The sequence below is a fragment of the Phocoena sinus genome, chromosome 1, assembly GCF_008692025.1.
Source record: "Phocoena sinus isolate mPhoSin1 chromosome 1, mPhoSin1.pri, whole genome shotgun sequence".
In the NCBI taxonomy this organism is placed as follows: domain Eukaryota; kingdom Metazoa; phylum Chordata; class Mammalia; order Artiodactyla; family Phocoenidae; genus Phocoena; species Phocoena sinus.
In genome coordinates this window covers 64,577,031-64,598,844 of record NC_045763.1, presented here as the reverse complement: position 1 = coordinate 64,598,844, position 21,814 = coordinate 64,577,031, and positions in this window count along the sequence as shown.

Genomic DNA, 21,814 nt, shown 5'->3' with positions numbered 1-21,814 from the left:
AGTTTTTATCATAAATGGGTGTTGAACTCTGTCAAAAAGTTTTTCTGAATCAATTGAGATTATCATACGGTTTTTATTCTTCAGTGTGTTAATATGGTGTATCACATTGATTGATTTGCATACATTGAAGAATCCTTTCATCCCTGGGATAAATCTCACTTGATCATGGTGTATGACTCTTTTAATGTGTTGTTGGATTCTGTTAGCTAATATTTTGTTGAGGAATTTAGCATCTATATTCATCAGTGATGTTAATGTGTCATTTTCTTTTTTTGTGATATCTCTGTCTGGTTTTGGTATCAGGGTGATGGTGGCCTCATAGAATGAGCTTGGGAGTGTTCCTTCCTCTGTAATTTTTTGGAAGAATTTGAGAAGGATGGGTGGTAACTCTTCTCTAAATGTTTGATAGAATTCACCTGTGAAGCCATCTGGCCCTGGAGTTTTGTTTTTTGGAAGATTTTTAATCACAGTTTCAAATTCATTACACATGATTTGTCTGTTTATATTTTCTATTTCTTCCTGGTTCAGTCTTGTAAGAAAATACCTTTCTAAGAATTGGTCCATTTCTTCCAGGTTGTCCATTTTATTGGCGTATAGTTGATTGGAGTAATCTCTCATGATGCTTTGCATCTCTGTGGTGTCCATTGTACCTTCTCCTTTTTCATTTCTAATTTTATTGATTTGAGTCCTCTCCCTCTTTTTCTTGATCAGTCTGGCTAAAGGTTTATCAATTTTGTTTATTTTCTCAAAGAACCAGCTTTTTTAATTGATCATTGCTATTGTTTTCTTTGTTTCTATTTCATTTATTTCTCTCTGATCTTTATGTTTTAAATGGATTAAAGACATAATGTAAGACCAGACACTATAAAACTCTTAGAGGAAAACATATAAAGAACACTCTTTGACATAAATCACAGCCAAGATCTTTTTTGACCCACCTCCTAGAGTAATGAAAAAAACAAACAAACAAACAAATGGGACCTAATGAAATTTAAGGGCTTTTGCACAGCAAAGGAAACCGTAAATAAGATGAAAAGACAACCCTCACAATGGGAGAAAATATTTGCAAACAAAGCAACAGACAAGAGATTAATCTCCAAAACATACAAGCAGGTCATGCAGCCCAATATCAAAAAAACAACCCAATCCAAAAATGGGCAGAAGGCCTAAATAGACATTTCTCCAAAGAAGGCATACAGATGGCCAAGAGGTACATGAAAAAATGCTCAACATCACTAATTATTAGAGAAATGCAAATCAAAACTACAATGAGGTATCATCTCACACTGGTCAGAATGACCATCATCAAAAAATCTACAAACAATAAATGCTGGAGAGGGTGTGGAGAAAAGGGAACCCTCTTGCACTGTTGGCAGGAATGTAAATTCATATAGCCACTATGGAGAATGACATGGAGGTTCCTTTAAAAACTAGAAATAGAATTACTGTATAACCCAGCCATCCCACTACCAGGCATGTACCCTGAGAAAACCATAATTCAAAAAGACACATGCACCCCACTGTTCACTGCAGTACTATTTACAATAGCCAGGTCATGGAAGCAATCTAAATGCCCATTAGCAGATGAATGGATAAAGAAGACGTGGTACATATATACAATGGAATATTGCTCAGCCATAAAAAGGAATGAAATTGGGTCATTTATAGAGACATGGATGGACCTAGAGACTATCATAGAGAGTGAAGTAAGTCATAAAGAGAAAAACAAATATCGTATATTAAAGAATATATGAGGAATCTAGGAAAATGATACAGATGAACTTGTTTGCAAGGCAGAAAGAGAGATACAGATGTAGAGAACAGACATATGGACACCAAGGGGGGAAAAAGGGGGTGGATGAATTGGGAGATCGGGATTGACATATATACACCAATATGTATAAAATAGATAACTAATGAGAACCTGCTGTATAGCACAGGGATCTCTACTCAGTGCTCTGTGGTGACCTAAATGAGAAGGAAATTAAAAAAAAAGAGGGGATATATGTCTACATATAGTTGATTCATTTCATTGTATAGTGGAAACTAACACAACATTGTAAAACTACTATAACCCAATTTAGAAAAAAAACAAATGAAAGAGGAGAAATAACAAGTGATACCACTGAAATTCAAAAAATCATAAGGGAATACTATGAACAGTTATATGCCAACAAATTGGACAACCAAGAAGAAATGAATATGTTTCTAGAAACATACAGCCTGCCAAAATTGAGTCAAGAAGAAACAGATAATTTGAACAGAACTATCACTAGAAGTTAAATATAATGTGTAATTAAACAAAAAATCTCCTTGGAAACAAAAGTCCAGGACCAAATAGCTTCACTGAGGAATTCTACCAAACATACAAAGAATAACTTATATCTATCCTTCTCACACTATTCCAAAGGATTGAAGAGGAGGGAATACTCAAATTCATTCTATGAAGCCACCATTACCCTGATACCAAAAGCAGACAAAGACACTACAGAAAAATAAAATTACAAGCCAATATCTTTGATGAATATAGATGCAAAAATCCTCAACAAAATATTAGATAACTGAATCCAATAATACATGAAAAGAATCATATACCATGATCAAGGTGGATTCATTCCAGTGTTTCACAAATGGTTCAATATATGCAAACAATCAATGTGAGTGATTAACAAAAGTAAAGACAAAAACCATCTGATCATCTCAATAGATACAGGGAAAGCATTTGATAAAACTTAACATCCATTCATGATAAAAACTCTCACCAAAGTGGGTATAGAGGGAACATATCTCCACAGAATAAAACCATTTAATACAAATCCACAGCCAACATAATATTCAATGGTAAATAGCTGATAGCCTCTCCTATAATTCAGGAGCAAGACAAGGATGGCCACTCTTACCTCTTCTATTCAACGTTTTATTGGGAATCCTAGCCACAGCAATAAGACAAGGAAAATAATTAAAAGTATTCAAATTGGAAGGGAAGAGATAAAACTATCACTGTTTGCCAATGACATGATGCTCGCTATACAGAGAACTCCACACAAAAACTATTAGAATAAATTAATTCAGCAAGGTAGCAGGGTACAAGATTAATATACAGAAATCTGTTGTATTTCTTTACACTAACAATGAAATATTAGAAAGAGAAAGTTAAAAAAAAATCTCACTTAAAATCACATCAAAAAAATAAAATATCCAGGAATAAACTTAGCTGAGGAGGTGAAAGACCTATACACTGAAAACTATAAAACACTGATAAAGGAAACTGAAGATGATTCAAAGAAATAGAAAGATATCCCATGCTCTTGGATTGAAAGAATTAATATTGTTAGAATGGCCATACTACATAAAGCAATCTACAGATTTAATACAATCCCTATCAAAATACCCATAACATTTTTCACAGAACTAGAATAATACTAAAATTTATATGGAACCATAAAAGACCCAGAATTGCCAAAGGAATCCTGAGGAAAAACCACAAAGCTAGAGGCTTTACCATTCCAGACTTCTGATAACACTAAAAAGCTACAGTAATCAAAACAGCATGATGTTGACAAAGAAATAGACACATACGTCAATAGCACAGAATAGAGAGCCCAGAAATTAAACCCATACACCTATGGTCACTTAATTTACAAAGGAGGCAAGAATATACAATTGAGAAGATATAGTCTCTTCAACAAGTGGTGTTGGGAAACCTGGACAGCTACATGCAAATCAATTAAATTAGAACACTCTCTCACACCATATACAAAAATAAAAATTGTTTAAAGACCTAAATATAAGACATGATCCCATAATACTCCTAGAAGAGAATATAGGCAAAACATTCGCAAACATAAATCGTAGTCATATTTTCTTAGCTCAGTCTCCCAAGGCAAATAAATAAAAGCAAATGGGACTGAATCAAACTTAAAAGCTTTAGCACATTGAAGGAAACCATAAATAAAATGAAGAAGACAACATATGGAATGGGAGAAAATATTTGCAATTGATGGGACTGAAAATGGGTTAACATCCGAAACATAAAATCAGCTTATACAACACAATACTAAAAAATAAACCTGATCAAACAATGAGTAGAAGACCTAAATAAATATTTAATAAAGACATGTAAATGGCCAACAGGAACATAAAAATTTGCTCAACATCACTAATTTTTTAGAGAAATACAAGTCAAAATTACAATGAGGTACCCTTTCACACTTGTCAGAATGGCTATCATCAAAAAGTCCACAAATAATAAATGCTGGAGAGGGTGTGGAGAAAAGGCAACCCTCCTACACTGTTGGTGGGAGTGTAAATTGGTGCAGCCACTGTGAAAAACAGTATGGAGTTTCCTTAAAGAAGTAAAAATAGAGCTACCATATGATTCAGCAATCTCACTCCTGGGCATATATCTGGAAAAGATGAAAACTCTAATTTGAAGAGATAAATGCACCCCAATGTTCATAACACCACTTTTTACAATAACCAAGACATGGAAGCGACCTAAGTGTCCATCAACAAATGATTGGTTTAAGAAGAAGTGATATATGTATATATACAAGGGATCATTACTCACCCATAAAAAAGAATGAAATATTGACACTTGCAGCAATATGGATGTACCTAGAGAATATTGTACTAATTGAAGTCAGACAGAGAAATACAAATATTATATAATACCATTTAGGTGTGGAATCTAAAATATGATACAAATGAACTTATTTACAAAACAGAAACAGACTCACAGACATAGAAAACAAACTTATGATTACCAAAGGGGAAAGGGGAGGAGGGAGAAATTAGGAGAATGAGGTTAACAGATACAAACTACTATACATAAAATAGATAAGCAACAATATACTGTATAGCACAGAGAACAATATTCAATATCTTATAATAAACTATAATGAAAAATAATCTGAAAATTATAAATATATAACTGGGAGAAAAAGAAACATACTGAAAGGGGTGACCCAGCTGCTTCAGGTAGCATCTTACAGGTGTGTCATTTGTTAATCACAATAAAATGTGTGTTTTAAATCTCACAGAGTTTATCACTAATAAACTGACTAAGGCTACCTATACTCACTTAAGAATGCCAACAGATTCACCTGACACTTAAGCAATATCTGACTGATCAAAACTCTGCTGATAACTTCTGGTGTGTAAATATATTCAGTTAGTTTGAAAGAGTCAGAGTTAAAAAAGAATGAGCTAGTGTGAAGGTCTCTTTTCATCAGCTTAGGGAAGCTTGATGTAGCAACTGTCCATAGGCCAGGGGTATAGTCACTATTAGGGCTGGATTGGACACCAGCTGATCCTTATCTTTCAGCATCCACTTTTTATCCTCCAGGTAGACGACAGCCCTTCGGTTAGGCTATCATATTAATTACGTATTAAATTGTTATATTGTATAAACATTTTGTTTTGTTTTGTACCACGTACCGCAAAAAAAAAAAAAAAAAAAGAATTGAAATTTTAAATACAAGATGGAAAACAGCATGTTTTTGTTTTGTTTTGCGGTACGCGGGCCTCTCACTGTTGTGGCCTCTCCCATTGAGGAGCACAGGCTCCGGACGCGCAGGCTCAGCGGCCATGGCCCACGGGCCCAGCCGTTCCGTGGCATGTGGGATCTTCCCGGACCGGGGCACAAACCCATGTCCCCTGCATCAGCAGGCGGACTCTCAACCACTGCGCCACCAGGGAAGCCCCAAAACAGCATATTTTGTAAGAAAACTAAAATTAGCCTTACACTTGAAAAACAAATTAATATGGTCAAACTATCCTTCCAACAATACTTTCTAAAATATAATGTCTTCTTTGATGGTATCACAAATTGTACAATTAAAATGCAGTTAACTGAATATTGTTGCTGGATTCAAATAGCAAAAAACAGCAGCTGTGCTGAGACCCTACTTTGGTTTTCCTGTTCTGATTGTCAACTATGTCCTCTAATTCTTCTCCTTTGAGCCAGTGGAAATTGCCAATGGAATTCCTCCCTTGGAGTTTATTCTATGGTCATGTAACTTTCTTCTGCCTGAGTAACAGAAGAGGCCTTTTTCTTTCAGTGGAACAATTAGACAGAGGCAGAAAACATAAGCGTTCACCCCCTAGTTCTACCAATAGTACTTGAGTAATGGGAGAGCTCTTTCATTTTTCTTTAGGTCACAATGCTGCCATGATCACAGTTGAACAAACCACAGATAGCCCAGCCAGGCAGAAAGAAGTTGAGACACAGAAATGCTATACGTGATCTTGCTTATCTGGTTTCCCAGCAATGGCATCAGATTTTTGATTGCAGTAACTGGTGGTATATAGCAAGTCCAGAAATACAAACATACCTGGAGAAGACCATTTACCATCTGACTTTACAGAATTAATGAGAATTGTTTGGAAAATGAATTTCTAATTTGTTCTTATAAAAATTAATAAACAGAAACCTCAATTAAATAGAGTTGGGAGACAAGAAGGGGGAGCTTCCATACCCTGTGACAACAGCAGTCCAATGACAAGCAGAAAGTCTCCTCTTCTTTCCTGGCAAGAACTCAGCCAATGAAAAGCCATGGACCCTTTGCTAACTACAGCCCTTCCTACATCCTTTTCCCCTCCATTAAAGCCTTCTCCTTCCCTTGCCTGGGAGGCCTTGCATGTATCTCACCATGGTTGCAGACTCCAAATTGCGATTCTCTGCTGATGCTGAATAAACTCTTCTTTGCCGGAGAAATATCTGGAAGTTTTAGGTCAACATTTTGGTGGCCTATATGGGGACCAGAGGAGATCCCTGATGGCTCTGAGCTGATGAGCAACCAGGTGCAATACTCAGAACTGAGTCCATTGTGGTTCACTGCTTTTCTCACTGATCCTAGGGTTTGAACGCACATCTTTCTCCTGGATCTGAGTTCATGCCCTCTTTGTGTTTGAAGCTCTCCAGGCTTTATTCGGGATCTATTTAAAGGTTTTGTTTTTCTAGTTAAGGCCTTGTTCTGTATGTGAGTACTCGTTTGGCACTTCAGTCTTATCCTGTTTCAATGAAAGCTGGCTGAAAATGTCTTCAGCTCACTTCCTTCAGGAAGGTGCTGCTTCAAATAAAACTGTGCCAGTTTTTCAGTCTTTGGCCTGTTCCTTTGAAAAGTCTATTGTCTGGAAACTGGCTGAACAAAACAAAAAAAAATGGTTTCAGCCTGACTTCTCCAGGACCAAATAGTCTTCTTAGAACTGGCTGAGATTGGCTTGCAAGCTGTTTGAAAATTGTTGTTTGCTCTAGAGGAAAACCCCTTAGTAAATGGGATCCCAGTTATCTAAGATTTTGAGGGATCCCCCCAACACAGAGACTCTGGCCAGTTTTATGTTTAAAAACCTTGTCCTTCCTCACGGGCATTTCTAACTTAAATGGACCAACCTGACCAAAGGCAATTTAGAATATCAATAGCCATTATGGGGAACTTCTGAAATCCTCAAACTTCATTTCCTTCTAACTGAATTGGACTGTAATAGCACAAAAATTTCCAGAACTGATTGGAAAGCTTATTTTGATTGGTATTTTGAGACTTCCCAATATTATCAGGAGTCTAAAATTTCCTCTCTGCAAAATAAGAAATTAAGACTGAGGTCAACAAACAATTAAAGAAAGATAAAATGGCTCTTGAAGCCTCAGGCTCTACTTCATTGGCTTCTTTGTCTCAGGCTCTGTCTTCAGCTCCACCTTCTTCCTTTTCCTCTATAACTCCTATGCCTCCACTATACCCTCAAATCCCCCAAACAAATTCTCATTCCAAACTTCCCTTTGCTCTGCTACTCTTCCCACTCCCTTTTCCTCTGAACTTATCAGGATCTGTCCCTTTAAAATTAAGCATCTGAGGATCCAGAAACTAAACCCTTAATTTCTTATTTTCCCTGGACTAAAGCTGAATTGCATGCCACAGTCAAAGATTTCCCCAAGGTAATTCCTCACAGATTTGCTGAGGAATTTAATATAGTCATTCAAACTTATCAACCTGATTTCTCTGCCTCTTATCAGCTAGTCCATATGCTTGTTGAAGTCCAGGACAAGCACTGGATAAAAACTTCACAACTGGGAAACTCCTGAAAAGGTCTCTAGAACTACAATTTGGAGACCAGTTCACTAACTTATATGATCAGACTTGGGCTATCACTAGGCAACTTTATGGAGCAATTCCTAGGGCTTTTCCAAAGCCTGCTGATTGGAACAAAATTCAAGCTTGCACACAAAAAATCTGATGAACTTCTTCATGATTATTATAATCCAATTCAGAATATTTTTAAAGGAAATTCTGGTCTTCTTTCAGATGTTGATTCCACCCAGGTTGCTCTTAACTCTATGTTTATTAATAGTTTGAACCGGGATCTTTCCCTTCTAGTAAAAAGGACTAGAATGGAATGGGAAACTATTTCTCCTTCAGATTTAGTTAATCAGGCAAACCAGCTCTCTCACACTCTAGATGAGTTACCTAAAAGGAAGACAGCCATAATTCTTAATCTTCAAATCCAGCAAATGAAGGCTCCAAAACCAAAACAAACCCTCCTAGTTTCTGCTGTTATTGAAAAAAAACAGGACAGTGGACAAGAGACTGTTACAAATTTAAGCACTTTGGTTACCTTCCTACCTCTGACCAGCCTTTCCAACATCCTTCCAATTCTCAAAGAGTTCTGAGGATCTATGGTTGGGGGGGAGGGTGTCTTCCCAATCCTCCCTCTTAATCAGCTTGGAGAAACATTTCTCCAGATTGGGGATGAATCTCTTCCAGTTCTGACATCAGAGCCACATTCTTGGTGCTCAACCCCACTACTGTAAAGCAGCCAGCCCCTGCCTTGGAGTACTAAAACAGTTCATAGAGTGGTGATCTCTAGTGATCTTCAAGAGGGTCTTTTCTCTGAACCTATTTCCCTTTGTTTAGACCCTTTGAGAGATACACACCCTTTTCTCCTCTACCTATATCCATTTAGTAGTACAAGACTTCTTAGAGAAGTATCATGCCAGTTTCTTTCTCCCAGAAGGGGGAAGTCATTCTAGAATTTGACAGTAGTAGTCAAACTAACCAACCAGGTGAATTACATAATTCTTTGACATCTTTTAGTTGCTTCATCTCTGAAAAGTACTAGAGCAGATTCTGGAAACACTGATCATTTCCCTATTGAATCAGCTATCACCTTCCCTACGGGCAAAATCTTCAACTGATTTTTGCAAAATGTACAGAGCATTGTCTGTCAAGATTCAAATAGATCCCTCAAAGCCTCTTCCCTGAATGAATGCCCTATAAGTAAAGAAGCTTTTCAAGGCATAAAACTCATAATAGAAGATTACAAGGCTCAAGGCCTCATTATCCCTGTATAACACTCCCATTTCACCAGTGAGAAAACCTAAGGGCAGAGGGTAAAGATTTGTCCAGGAGCCCTGAGCAATAAACAACATTGTTATCCCTCAACACCCTGTAGCTCCTAACCCTCATACATTACTAAATTCCATTCTCGCTGGAAGTAAATTCTTTACTATAATTGACTTATGCAAGGCATTCTTTAGTAATCGAGTTGATCTAGCCAATACATTTCTGACTTCACTTGGGGAGAAAAACCCTAATTCACCTGAATAGTAATGCCTCAGGGTTATACTGTGAGTCCTTCTTATTTCTTACAAATCCTGAAGGCTGATCTGGATGACAAAGCCCCAGAGTTTCTACTCTTGTTGCATTACAGGGAAAATTTGCTTCTTTGCTCTCCTTCTCAAGCCTCTCAAGAAGATGGTATTCATTTGCTAATGCTTTCAACCTTAAAGGGACATAAGTTTGCCAAAGAAAAATTGCAGTTTGCTCAAACCCAGGTTTAATATTTAGGGCATCTGTTATTGGAACAAGGGCTACACCTAGATTCAGATAGGCTTCATGGTGTCCTAAGTTTCCCAAAACCCCAAACTGAGCACCAACTGTAAGGTCTTCTCAGGCTAGTTGGTTATTGCTGAAATTGGATTCCAAATTTCTCTCTTATGGCCAAACCTCTATGTGTTTTTCTCAACAATAACAACCCTGACACAATTTTATTGAAAGAACCGGAAAACATAGTCTTCTAGGACTTAAAGAAAGAATTTGATGAACCCACCTGCCCTTGGACATCCCAATAATCAGATTTCCTTTTTCCTTTTGGTATATGAAAAGGAAGGGAATGCCCTTAGTATTCACCCAGAAACATGGGAACCACCGTGGATGCATATGGTATTATAGCCCCCAACTGTATTCTGTGGCATAGGTATTACTCCTTCCCCCTGCCTTACCATAGAGTCATTACAGCCATTGCCGTTTCAGTTAGGACCACTGAGAAAATCACTGTGGGATCCCCTTTAAATATTTTTGTTCCCCATGCAGTAGAATCTCTCCTAAATTCTCATTATACTCAACATTTCTCAGCCAGCCCTGCCTCACCTCCTATGAAGTCCTCTTTTTAAAAAAAAGTTGTCACTCACATAAATCTTTTATATTGTAATCACCTTAACCCAGCTACTCTTCTTCCCTCCATCAGTGATGAAGTCCCTTACTACTGCTTAACACTGAAGGACCACGTCCTGTCTCCTCCTGCTGATCTACAAAAAATTCCATTGGATAATGTTGACTTCTCATGGTTCATTGATGTTCTTATTTAAAAGATGACAATGGCAAATATTGTACTGGGTATGCTATTGCAACTCTTTTTGGTGTTGCTGAGGCAACACCTTTACCTATGGCTACTTCAGCCCAACAGGCTGAAATATATGGTATTAAACACACGTGTACTTTAGCCAAGGACTGCCAATATTTATACTGATAGTAGATATGCTTTCAGAGCAGCACATGATTTTGGAGTGTTGTGGAAGCAATGTGTCTTCCTTACTTCCAGCAGAAATAAAAGTTAAAAATGGCCTTATGTTTGGGAATTACTGAATACAACACTTTTGCCTGTTGCTTTAGCTATTAAGATTCTGAGGCATTCTAAACTTGACTCTCTGGAAGCTAAGGGAAATTACTCTGCTGATATTTCGGCAAAAAAAATGCTGTCCTTAAAGGGACCAATAGCAGCCAAACCACTTTTATGGTGCAATGGGATATTTCTACAAATGATAATTTAGAAAAACTGGCTAGAGAGACCAAATGATTAGCCTCAGAAAAAGAAAATCAGGATTGGCAATTCAACAGTTGTTGGATTGATAAAACGAAAAAGCTCTGGTTTGGACCAAATAACAACACAGTCCTACTAAAATTCCCATTGCTCACTACTGTATATGCACTAAATCATCAGTCTACCGACAAAATGATAGCCTTCATGAACCAATATCGGTGGAGGAACATTAACAAGGCTGCAATAAGTGTCCACCTCACTTGTCCCACTCGTTTAAATTACAATGCAAGGAAGTCTGTTTGTACTGCTTTCAGACATTTTAAACTGCTGAATGGACCATTCGAGTTCTGGCAAATGAATTTCATACAACTTCCTCTGTGTAATGGATATAAATATGTTTTAGTCATTGTCTATGTTTTCACACTGGACTGAAGCCTTTCCTTGCAGACAGACTATTGCCTCTTCTGTGACTAAGGTCCTTTTGGAAAAGATTATCTTCTATCTGGAGAACTCTTCTCAAACTTTGAGGAACCCATTTTACTAGGGCCAGCTGCTTCAACAAGTTTGTTTGACCGATTTTACAACACTTTCACTGTGCTGACCACCCTCAACCCTCTGGTATAGTCAAATCAACTTAGCGGCATTATTAAGACTCAATTGGTAAATTTGTAGAGGCTCTCTAAATCCCTTGGCTAAAAGCATTGCCATTGGTCTTTCTAAATCTCAGATCCACTCTCTTTTGGAACTCAAACTCCCACCCTTTGAGATAGTCACAGGATTCCCAATGACTTGGTTCCTGCTTCTTTTGACCTACAACTAGAAAAAGAGAGATACTCCAATACTGCAAAGGTCCAATTTTTTCTACTAAAAATAACCATGTTTTGGCAGAACAATCTTTTCACAGTGCACTCTTGGGAGACAAAGGCCTTAAGCATCACACTTAGCAACTTGGATATTTTGTCTATTGGAAAAGACACCTTTAGTAAAACTCTCTTCAACCTCGATGGAAAGGCCACTATCAAATACTACTAACCACTAACCAATGCTTGTGCTGCCAGACTCCAAGGAATAGACTCTTGGACTCATGTGACACAGCTAAAGAAGACACTGGACTCTGACTGGAACTGCACATCATTTGGTGACCTGAAAGTTAAGATTTCCCAGAATTGAAGCAGATGACACCTGATGAAACAGATTTTCAAAGATATCTGGACCAGGCCAGTTGGAATTTTGTTTTCAAACATTTGATGATGGTAGAACCCTTCAGATGATCTTCAGCATCTGACTTGATAATATCTGTACATTAGATAAAAAGTGCCTACAAGTTCTCCCTCCTAACACTCCTTGTTACTTGAACGTGACCCTCATAGTTTTCAATCTGTGTACTTTCTCTCTGATGTGAGACATTATACCCAGGAAAGATCCTTTGTAACAGTGAGGGACAAAAAGCCACTGAAACTGGAAAACCTGACTCTTGATCAGTGATGCTTTCAGAGAAAGATTTTGATCAAAAGGGAAAAATCTAAAAATAAGTAAACAGAAACTTCAAACAAATTTGGGAGACTAGAAGGGATAATAGCAGAGCCCAACAAGAAAAACTGCTCTTCTTTCCTGGCAAGGACTCAGCAAATGAAAAACCATGGACTTTTTTTTTTTTTAGCTATATCCCTCTCAACTTCCTCTCTATGAAAGTATTCTCCTTCCCCTTGCCTTTTGGGGGCTGCACACAGTTGCAAATCCCTAATTGCAATTCTCTGCTGATCCTGAATATATTCATCTTTGCTGGAAAATATCTGGCTTTCTATTAGTTTCAGGTCAGCATTCTTACTAAGGAATTAGTGAAATTGTTTATCCCCCCACCCCCATTTTTGTCCAAGATGATTTTTTGACTCCAGTTCAGACTAGGTTTCTTAAATTATCCAGGTTTAAATTTTTTCTACCTGTCTAACTTGCACAGAATTATATAGTGGACATTTGTTGGTTTGCATGTTCAACATGTATCCCTCCTCCTATAGATGAGTACAGTGATTTTGCTTTGGGGGACTTATCCCATTGAATATGATACAATGAGACTATTTATAAAAGGGACTCCCCTTCTCCAGGCCAATGGCCCATGATTCAAGTTCAATAAACTGGACTCTGTCTTTCTAAAATTTGATTCCTAAGCTGAGAATCACAAAGAAAAGATATGGTTGGAGCTGATTGGTCCTGTTGGTAGTGGCCCAAAGAGACTTCTCACTAGTTCTTGACTCCAGATTCCTGTAGCTGCTGTTCCTGAACTATTTTTTTAAAAAATTATTTCCTTTAATTCTATGTTCTACCCCATATCCTCTAAATACCTTTAGCAAGCACTGATTTTAATTCCCTGCCAAAGATTCTAGCTGATATAAGAATACAATTTAACTGTTCACACACATTTTACCTAAAATTGGTTAGGGGACAAGTGTACCTAACACAATTGTCTTTTCTTTTGTGTCTTTCTGTCCCTGTCTCACTGTTCTGTTTTTGTTCTGTCCCTACTTCTGTTTTTGGAAAGAAGGGTATATCAAACTGTCCTTGGGCTTGTGTTTAAACTAATTCTTACACTGAACAGAAAGAATAGATACACTTTATTTTCTGCTAATTATCTTGCCTTACAACTCATCCAGGCTGATTGTCTACTTGTTTCTCTCCTGTAGCTGTGTAGGTTGCAAAATACTTAGCACAGTACTAGTCAAGCCACCTTAATTGTTCATTAACTCTCAATCACTTTGAGAGTTCTGATAAATTATTAAGGTATTTAAGCCAAGCCTAAAGACGACAAAGAGTTTTCTAAAGAGGTGGCAGAGTTGACTGTGTGACCTTAAACTGTTAGATGCTTTTAGCACCTGAGGCCATTTTATTCTTGTTAGACAAATAGCATTAGATGGAAATACGAGCTTACAACTATAGCAGGGTCCTGCACAGACTGTCCAAATATAGTACACTGAAATGAGGAGATTCTACTCAGAAAAAATGAGATGTTGATGTACTGAATAATGTAAAAAGTAGTTTTTATGAAAATATGTCAGTTTATCATTACATCAGAGATCAAAAGAGAAAGCTTCCAATTGCACACTGAGTGCTAGAACATAAGTGGAAAGGGTATAGAAATGACTATTATTAAAACATTTCCTATTAGCCATAGTCACTTACCCAGAAAGCCTCAGCAGTCTTAGGCTAACACTTGAGCATGAATAACATGGATTTAAGCTTATATATATATATATATATATATATACATATATATATACACACACACATGCAATGATTTCCATGATTGTGCTTGAATAGTTAGTATTTAAACAGTCTAATGTTAATACTCTAAACCTCAGGAATTGCCATATCTTCTCCACGAACTCCAAAATTCACCTTATCATTGGTATATCAGGTAATAAAGGTAATGACACTATTGTTTCCGGGTGTTCTTTACACATTTGGAGAATTAGGGCAGAAAATTATGTTTTAGAAACACATTTCTTTAATACAGCTTTATTACAGAAGAGCTCTTTGTTCTGATGTGAGATACATGGGTTTTCTTTGTGTTTTCATATTTTAAATCATTATTGTATTCTCTGGAAAGGTGAATACTAAGTAATCTCTAGTTGGCTGAATTTCTGAATTCCTCTAGCACCTTGCAGAAAAATCCTCTTACATTCAGAATTAAATGTAACAAGTTATCAGGAAGGTAAAGTCAGTACTATAACCATAATTCTTAGACACACACAGAGTACTTGTTATACAAGGAAACAGCATAAAATAATAGACAAAAGTAAATCTCCTAAAATAAGGCCAAAATAATTCTGAAGGAGGTGGGGTGTGACTAAAGTTTTCTGAAAAATAAAAATAATATAAGTAATTTTATTCTAATTTAGTAAAATCTAGGCTACAATTAAATGAGTAATTCTTAAAATGTAGACTTGCTTAACCATTTTGTTTTTTACATTTAGACAAAACAGTTGTGTGAAATTACCGTAATATATTAAATTCAACTTCGATGTTTGCAGCGACATCTTAAAAAGGATCAATTTTACAAAATATACTAGAGTGTCATAATTTTTTCCAAGAGCCACTTTTTATGTCTTAAAACTCAAAGCATTATTGTTTGAAGGACCTTGTTGATTTTCTCTTCAATTGTTTACTGGTTTAAATCAACCTGATTTCCATGTTGGGGCTTTGCCTGTAATTCCAGAAGTTGCTCCAAGATCCTTTACACCACTGTTATAAAATTTTCTTTTTGTAATATTTGGAATTTTGCATATATTTGTGACTTATACTTAGGTGTTTTGCATTTTTACAATGAACCAGGAGATAAAGTTAACCTGAAATAAGCTTTGTGCTAATGTTCAGAAGAATAAATGGCTGAATGCTTTTCCTTCCTGTGGAACTAGAAACTGTAGAAACTCAGGTAATAAATAGACAATACTCTACTTAACACATTGAAAAGTCACTAAGGACTTAATTTGGAACTACCTTGAATTATTGATTGACACTTGAAATTGGTCAAAAGAATTAACAGATCATGAACTGAAGCTTCTAATCATTCTTTGCCATCGTCGATAAATCTCAGTATTAGTAAAAGCACAAATATCTAGAATAGACTTACCACACTGTGGAACTTAAAAATGAAATAGCAAAATTCTTTCTGATTTCTGCTTTTGACTTCCAGTAGTATCTCTACTATATGATTTTTCTTTGGATACCCCAGCTGTCACTGATGACCTCTGGCTGTAGAACCTCATGATCTGGCTTTTCTCTCTGTGGACTTTTATGCCATGGACTGATTTCTAACTACTACTTGAGTAAGATGAAAGAAGTAAATAAATGAATAATCTTTCAAAATGTGTGGCACAGTTCAGAAACAATAGCTTCCCTTTATATTGATTTTTGGCAAATCTTATGTCTAGTAATCACCACTAAACAGTCCACTTGAGTACTGGAGGAAAGAATGATTTCTTATACTTTCAGTATTAGCGGTCAGCTACACAATTAATTCTATTATGCATTTAGTTCAATAGCTATACTGAATTTTTGCTTAAATGGAGCTTTGTATCTGAAATGTTAGGTAGTCATTTAGGTAGTATATAAATCCTAATGAAAAAGACTGGAGAATGGGATGAGTGTTAAATGTCCATGATGTTGACATGACTTTTTTTTCTTCCCTAGAAAGGACAATATCTTTTTCTCTTTCCCTCATTCCACCCAAATTCACCATAAAGTCTACCTTCTTCATTTTCCCTACTCCTTTCTGCATTCTCCCTTTCCATCATCTGCTCCCCTCTTTGTCTCCTTGACATTTGAATAACTATTTCTTCAGTTATTATTGTTATGTTAATGATCATCAATACTCTCTCCAGAGCTGAGCCAGGTATGAATTGGTCACATGTAGTAAGGTCTAACACTACCAGGCACTGTGCTAAGTATTTTGACATTACTCCTTCTAAAAACCATAGGACATGGGTACTATAATTATAGTCCTGATTTTGTATCAATATATGAGAAACTGAGGCACAGAGAACTAGATCATAAAGCTGGTAAGTGGCAGCACTAGAATCTGAACCCAGGCAACTTGGCTGCAAGGTATATAACATTAATAAGTATGCTGTGGAGTCTTTCATAGAATAACGGAAAAAATTACTTTTCCCAAAGATCATGCAATTTAACAAAGTATTTTATCAGATGGGAGCACAGTCTTGGAAAATGTCACTTCCCATAAATTTAGAAGATTAGGAAAGATTGTCAATTGGCTTTCCTGGCTTCCTTTGCTCAGTGAGAATAGCAGCAAAGGTGTTTATATTTATTTATTTATTTAATATTCACAATCTATATAAACTCTGGGAATCATCAAACTAGTCATTTCATTTATGCAGACAAAAAGTACAGCTGAGAAATCTAAATGTGTATTTCATGTAGTGAAAATTATTATTTTTTCTCTAAGTAAGCCTTCCATTATTCTTCTGGAATTTCTCAAATCTTTCTCATGGCTCTTTTGTTAGTAAGACTTTCCTGAGTTATTCCTTGACAGATGCAAAACTGCTTTGCCAAGTTAAAAATAAAATCTGTATTTTGAAAGATACTTATTTGTTAAACATGAGATGATTTATTTAGTTGTCTGTTTATAACAGTTCTACAGAGATGTAACTTGAGGAATATATTTTTATCTGAAATTGCTATTAAGAGTTCATTATATTTATCAATGTTTAGGATTTTGTTCTTTCATTTTTATAATATCCTCTGCAATTAAACACTGATGAACTCACTTTTTACTTTTTTGTTTTCTTCTCCCTATATCCTTTATTATCAATGGCCTTCATAATTCTCCACTGTCACCTAGATGATCAAATGAAAATTATCTATTAAACACCAATTAAGAGCTCAAAACAGCAGTTATACCCTTCAATCTAGCGTTCACCTAGCTCTATAGTACTGCTATATCTTTCCTGACTCACCCCGCTTCCTATTTCTTCTGAAAATAAGTCATCTTACTATGGTATTCATTATTACCTTCTCAGGGCTTACTTACATGGGAAGAGCAAAAAGAAATTTAGAAATAGTTATTCAATATAGGTTGATTGTGAATGAACAAATTAATGAATGAAATGCTCAGCTGTTGGCCTCACTGCTTTCTACAAAGGCATTTATCCTTTAAAAAGTCATTTTTGTTTGTTTAAGCTACTTCCAAGACTCCTTTCCTATACTTACTTGCTCTCTCATTCTTCAGGTTGTAGCTTGAATGGTCTTTTCAGAGTATTATATATGCAAATTGAGCATGTTTAATAGTTACTACCAAAATATTAGCTCATTTTGTTCATTTCCTAGATTTAAAAATTTTCAGATATAACAATTAGTATAATTATGACATTCTAGAGGGAGCATCATATATTTTATATAAGTAAAAACAGATTAGAGACTAAGAAGATTTAGTTCAATGTCTGTCTCTGTGGCAGGCTCAGAGGTCTATACAACTGTAAATAGTGTATAGAATCTCAAAAATAGCTAAAACTTCCTTATCACATGTCCTGTCAAGATTTAGAGTAGTTTTCACAAAATACATTTGTGTTTGTTTAGAAAATGCATTCCTGGAAAAACTACATCAAACTAAAATTTAGGGAAGGTTTGGCCCTGAAGCAGAGTCTGAGCAATCCCAGCCTTCTCTGGGCTCTACTTACTCTCAAAGGCAGCCAACACAGTATAGGCAGATGGCTTCCTGGGTGCTGCTGGGGAGGGGAATAGGGGTCAGCAGGTTCAAGATGGTGTTATAATTATTTTATCTGTCTGTTTTGAGTCACTGATCTTAGCTGGTCAGATCTGAGGTGATCAGTGACTCTACACTGTACTATGCGTGTACATTAAGATTTGTTGAGCCAGTCCGTGTTCTGGAACATTCTGAGTATCTAGACCATCATTGTAACCATAATGGTTAACTCTTTGGGGCTTCAGTAGTCTGAAACTCTCACTGTATCTTTGCTAACTGTGTGTCTATACACAGAATATGATTGGATTTGCTTCTCTATCTGTAAGGGTTATTAGCCTGGACAGTCTTTCTGGATTGAGTGGATTATTGACCATACCAAAATTTCCCTTACATTCTTCTGAATACCTGGCTGAAATCCTGCTCTTCCAGTTAGGATAACCATGGCTTACGTAGAGACAGAGGTCTTTATGCATGAGAAACTCAGGCAGTTTTCATGTTGGATCAAAGCTTCTGGGCTCTTGGTCTACCCTCCTGCAGAGACACTTGACCCTTTCAATTAGCCCTTCCAGAAATGCAGTAGGGGGCAATCAGACCCTCATCCATCTAACTCCTCAACCTAAGGTTGGGGGCAGGAAACAGGTCAAATTAAAAGTGAAATCACAGCATGTCTCAGGGTAACTGTGTGGTAGTGTCACTGGCAAAGCCCATTGACGATTCCCAGAAAATAAAAATGAAATCTGGGTAATAAAATAAAGTCTAATTAAAAAAAAAATTCCTTTGTGCTTAGTTTAGTTTCATTTGCTCATAGGCTGCTGTGTGTAGAGGCCTTACACCTGGCACTTCAGACCAGAGTTCCTAGTACAAAATGGCTGTACCCGACACTTCCATGTGCAGAGATGCTGCACACAACACCTCAATTCAAGATGGCGGCAGTGGGCTGTGTGTAGAGACAGTGTGTCCTGCACTTCTAACTGGAGCCCTGAGTAGCACAGTTATGCCTGAACTGCAAGAACTCCACGCCCTTCCCTGCTGACAAGAACCCTATAAAGCAGCCCTAACAATGGCCTGTTGGGGAGAGCATGTACTCTAGAGTGTGAGCTTGCACCTCTCTATTGCTTCTGAACCAAATGTGGTCTTGTTCTATAGGCTTGAATGACATTTGGCAGGGGGACCCTTGCTGGGGCCCAACTTGAAAGGGTAGGTAACAAATTTCAGTGACCCAGATAAGATGGACCATGCAACTATCCACTAGGCTCCAGGATCACCCCACTCCAGTGGGAGGAAGGTGAAGGCTTTGGGAGGTTTCAGTGAGGATGACTGACTCTGATCTTTGAGTTCACTCTGATGGGGTAGAATGACAGCAGCCTTCAACTGAGTTCAGAGCAACTCTGCCCAGCAACTGAATACTGTTGTGTGGTGCACACAGAGTATAGCTCCCAGAGTAATCTGGACTGAATTGTCTTGAGGGGATCATACTATGGCATTGTTGGGGACCTGAAACTAAAACTCATGTAGCATGTCTGCCTGCTGTCTCTGGCTAGCCTTCCCATGGTACCAGGTGCTGGGGGACAGTGGGGACCTATGGACAAGAGGGAGCCATAGCAGTCTTGCCTACTGTGTCACCAGCCGTGCTATCCTCTTGACCCCTGTACCAGGCAGTAGTGGCTGAACCAGGGATTTTTACCCTCCTTGCTGACCTCTGGGGTGAACAGTAGTATTCTCCATAGTCACTTTTGGTTTGGTAAAGGAAAGTGGCCAGCCTTGTGAGCCGAGGCAAGACCAGGAAAAGGTCCAGGTAATGAGGACTGCCTGACAAAATGGAATGATGATGTTCCATCCGAGTTCAGGAAATGCACAGGGGATGCCCGAGTGCAAAACTGTCCCAAGGTAAGTACATGATCGCTGACCTGACCTCTTCAGGTTGGCACTAGTTTCTCTGAAGTGGGCTGAGGAACCCTGTGAACTGCTTCAAGATCAGGAATACAATCATCAGATGATCAGGAAGCCCTGTGAGCTGCTGGTAAGAACAGGAAACACCCACCACCCGACCTCTCCTCCCTCCTCTGCTTGTGAGGGTGACCTTGAGTGATTCTTTATCAGTGGAGGTTCCATGGGCTCTCCTCCTGGTATCAGCACAGAATACCAGCTGCCCCAGTGATCTGGTGAGTACCCTATGGGAATCCCTCATGATTTTAGTTGTCACCCAGTGGAAAGTCTAAAAACTCCTCCCTTTCAGCCAAAAGGAGGAAAGAGAAGACCCCGGCCTCAGACAGCTGTGCCATCCCCTAAAGGCCTAAGTTGGTCAGGAACTAACATGGCCAAGCTGCTCTGGCCCAGAGATAGCCCCGTTGAAACTCCTGTGGGAAATTTTGACCAAGAGACTAATTATCTTAGGCACAGACTGTACCAATTCAAGGGGGACCCCAGTTATATCAGAGTCCACACCATTTGGATGCCTCCTCTTTTGGTCTTTCAAGGAATCCATTAACAGTTTGGTCCTGGTTCCAAATTTCCCAAACCAGACAGATAAACAAAGACAATGCAGGTCATGCTATTTGTAGACTGGGGAATCAAGCAGTCCCAGATAACAAGCCCAACTGGGACCACAGAGACAATGGAGAAAGGGATGGAAAGCAGAGGCTGACCCGTTATAAAAATATGATCCTAAAGGGAATCCAGGCAGTAGGAAATAAACCTGTCAATTGGAATATGAAATCAATCAGGAGCCAATGGAAAACCCTTCGGCATTCTTCGAGTGTCTCAGGGAATGTCTCTGAATCTGTACTTCCAATGACCCTGAGTCACTGGAAGGTAGTACAATCCTGATGAGTATTTTATTTCCCAAAGTGCCCCCCCCCACATTAGGAATAAACTTCAGAAACTGGAAATAGATCGAGATACCCCAAGCTCTCTCCTGGTAGAGGTTGCCTACTGGGTTTTTAATAACTCAGATATAGAGGAGGGAAATTCAGAGGATGAAAGGGCCTGGAGGCAATCCCACCTACTGGCTGTTGCCCTCCAACATCAACTGATTAGTACGAGAACCTAGCCTAACTGCTCACAGAGATTCTCAACTCTGGTAAGGGACGTCCATCCCCCACTGAGAGATAGCAAGTCAGGAAAATTAGAACCCAGTCTGTGTGCCATATGTAAAAAAGGGGGACACAGGAAGAGAGAATGCCATTGTCACCCTTGAAGGGGGGATGGAAATGGCAGATCCTGACCACTACCTTCGAAGGAATATGGTCCAAGTAGATGAAGAACAATCGGGCCAAAAGTGTCCTAAACTGGCACTCCAATTGACCCACAAGGAGCTCCAGCTGACACTGGACATAGGGGGAAAGCCTGTCAAATTCTTAGCTGACTCTGGTGCCACTTACTGAATTATGAACACTAGATCACAAGAATTGTAAAATTATGGGAGTATCAGGGAAAATCCAAGAATGGGCATTCACAGAGCCATTAGAACGTAAGTTGGATGAACGCACACTCACCCATTCCTTCCTG